Raw genomic sequence first — 3,221 nt, 5'->3', positions numbered from 1 at the left:
AATTACTGTAATCAATTGAAAATTCCTTGCAATTTTTTTAAATTCTCTAAAATTTTTCAAATACTTTACAATCTTTTGAAACACCTACAACTTATTTTTTTACAGATTTATAAAGTATTTACATTTTTTTTTAAATAACCCCTTTAAAATTGGGTTCATTCTTTGAAATTCCCATAAATTATGGACATAGGAAACAAGGGACTAGGCATGCCATTGCGGGGGTGATGCAATGAGGGGGGAGGTCCGCCACCTTTTGATGTCCCGCGACAAGCATGGCAGCGCTCACATGTTTATATTTTCATGCACAGTTTATCGGCAAAAATGCTCGTGTGCATAATCAAATGGCACATCATAAGATGGCTGCTCCCCTAACTCATGGAATTCTCCCCCCTCCCGTGGATTGAACTCCGCGTTATTTAAACTTTTATTTTTCAATATGGGTGAACAAACATTGATCTTAGCGCTGACTTGATCAGCTGTTATACTCATCACATGGCTTTAAGGTGAAACGGTAACTTCCTTCAAATCGTTTCAGCAAACCCACTCGCAAAATAATGCATTAATTCAAATTTTGTTTTTTGCACTGTTAAAAGTAAATCGAAATCTGTTGCGGGCTTCTCTTCAAAATTAATTCTTTTCATTTTTAAACATTTTTATTAACAAAATCTTAGATTATCTAATTCTGAAAATTTTGGATGTTAAAAACGGAAGAAGCCCGCCATGCGGAAAGTACTAATAAATACTAAAAAAAATAAATACTAAAAAAAAAATACTAAAAAAAATAAATACTAAAAAAAATACTAAAAAAAGTACTAAAAAAATATAACGACTGATCTATTCTTGACTTGAGACTATCCTTGCGAAAACTGCAATGTCGGTAACATTGGAGAACTTATACCTGCGTATACCTCAGATCGAGACGAAGCCCTTGCTTATGACCCCATTTATTCCAGATCAAATAATGTGAGATTCTTTCAGAAAGGTTTTCTTTCTGCCAAACCTCTTGAAAAATAATGAAAAAGTGCAATTTCGATTATTTAATGTTTACTGCTACATATATTGATAAGGCGGGCTTCTTTCGAAATCAAATTATATCCGAAATTACACTTTTAGTATTTAATAAATAAAATGGAAGTGATTACTGAGCAATTTATCTCTTGGTAGATTTCGGTAAAAAAAGTTTTTTTTCTACCCAAACACTAGAAAAATAATGAAAAATTTGCACTTTTGTTTATTTAATGTTGATTGATATACTTTTATATTTTACGGGCTTCTCTCGAAATTAAATTATATTCGAAACTACATTTTTAACATCAATAAAATAAAAGTGATTATTAATTAATTTACGTTTCGGTATATTTCGGTAAAAAAGTGTTTTTTTTTTCTACCAAAACATTCGAAAAATAATGCAAAATTCGCACGATTGTTCATTTAATATTGATTGATGTACTTTTATATTTGGCAGGCTTCTCTCGAAATAAAAATATATCCCAAACTATAGTTTTAATATAAATAAAATAAAAGTGATTATAAATCAATTTATCTCTCCGTGGATTCCAATGAAAAAAGTGTTTTTTTTTTTCTAACAAAACACTCGAAAAATAATGAAAATTTTCAGTTTTCTTTATTTAATGTTTGATTGATATACTTTTACATTTAGCGGCCTTTTCTTGATATCAAATTATATTCGAAACTACACTTTTAATATAACTAAAATGGAAGTGATTATTAATCAATTTATCTTTCCGTAGATTTCCGTAAAAAAGTGTTTTTTTTTTCTACCAAAACACTCGAAAAATAATGCAAAGTTTAACCTTTTGTTAATTAAAATTTTTTTTTGAATTCCAGGAATTAGAAAATTGACGACAATTTAAAATTCTCCAATTTAAAAATTCCTAAATAATAAAACTTCCTATACAGCTTATGATATTACTGAATTTGAAAAAGAAGCACAATATAAAATTACGTGACATAATTTCTGAAATAACAAAATATCCGATACTGTAATTTTCTAATTACTACATTTTCTATTTGGAATATTTTATTTTTGTAGAATTTTTAGTCGTCCTCCTGAAGCGGATTAGGTTTTGGGATTCTAGGTGCTGAATGAAATTGCTTGACCGCGCCACGCCCCGAAGACCCGAACAGTGGCCCAAGTATGACAATTTGTTTCAAAACAGCCTAGCCTTAGAACAGTAGTCGGCAAACTTTTTGCTTCATTTACAGGTATGGTCAGGCTCCACCCGACTGAATTTTTTCTATTACTTTTCGGTCTATTCATGTACCTTAGTGTATGTGAGCTTACTCCAGCAAGGGTATTTTGTACCAAGGCATGTCAAAGTAACGAAATTTTTTAACTTTTAATTTTTCAACTAGCGATTTAAAATAGCATTATCAGAATCTACGAATTTTTCCGATTTTAATAATATATTACTTGCCTTGAAAAGTTCAAAATTTGAAGGAGTTTTAATATCAAGAAACATCAGCTTTACAGTCTGGCCAAGCCCGCAGGTACTGCCCTGAAAGTAGGTCGTAGGTCTTCGAAAATATAAAAATTGTAACTTTCTAGAAGGATCTTTCAAGCCGTTAGAAATACGTGAAAACCAGAAAAATTTTCGGTATCATCATCAAACAAGTATGATACAAATAACAATCCGTAAATAAGTTGATTTAATATATATATATATATTTTCACACCTCCCCAAGCGGAGGTGTGTAAACCGTGCTGAAAGCTGAATGGCACCTGGGTGAGGTGTCTAGAAGGGTGACTCTGGGATACCGGGCGACCTTTCAGAGTACGCAGCCTTATCCTTGCATGCGGGGCTCTACAAGGATGGACGAACCCCTTTCCCTAGCTTCTCGTGGGAACAACAATGACAACACCAAATATAGTTGTAGTAAGTGCGGTTCAAAACAACAGAACGCGCAGGGCACCCGACAATGGGTCGGCCAACAATGCCGACCAATCTAGAGCTGGGGGAGCCAATGAAAATGGATTCAATGCGATGGATCGGCGGGATCTCGCGACCTTTGGGATGCGAGTGTGGCCCGTGAACGGGGTTGCATGGCACGGCTGCATGCTCTGTGGTGCGAGACACCCGGAGCTATCGCACTTTTGACAGCAACGTCTGCGATACCATGCTGAACTACTCCGTAAAAGGGGCTATGTAAGCGGAACGCCTACTCTACCACAGCTAGAACAAGCCGGCAACAAAGAAAGA

The 3,221-nt window shown here is 34.1% G+C and overlaps 1 protein-coding gene across 1 annotated transcript in view; it reads right to left on the bottom strand.

Moving 5' to 3' along the window:
- Positions 1 to 3,221, bottom strand: part of LOC117176859 (ribulose-phosphate 3-epimerase) — an 82,389-nt gene that overhangs the window by 74,702 nt on the left and 4,466 nt on the right. The window lies entirely within an intron of this gene.

This window comes from Belonocnema kinseyi, chromosome 7, assembly GCF_010883055.1.
Source record: "Belonocnema kinseyi isolate 2016_QV_RU_SX_M_011 chromosome 7, B_treatae_v1, whole genome shotgun sequence".
NCBI lineage: Eukaryota > Metazoa > Arthropoda > Insecta > Hymenoptera > Cynipidae > Belonocnema > Belonocnema kinseyi.
This window is presented reverse-complemented; position numbering and strand designations above follow the sequence as displayed.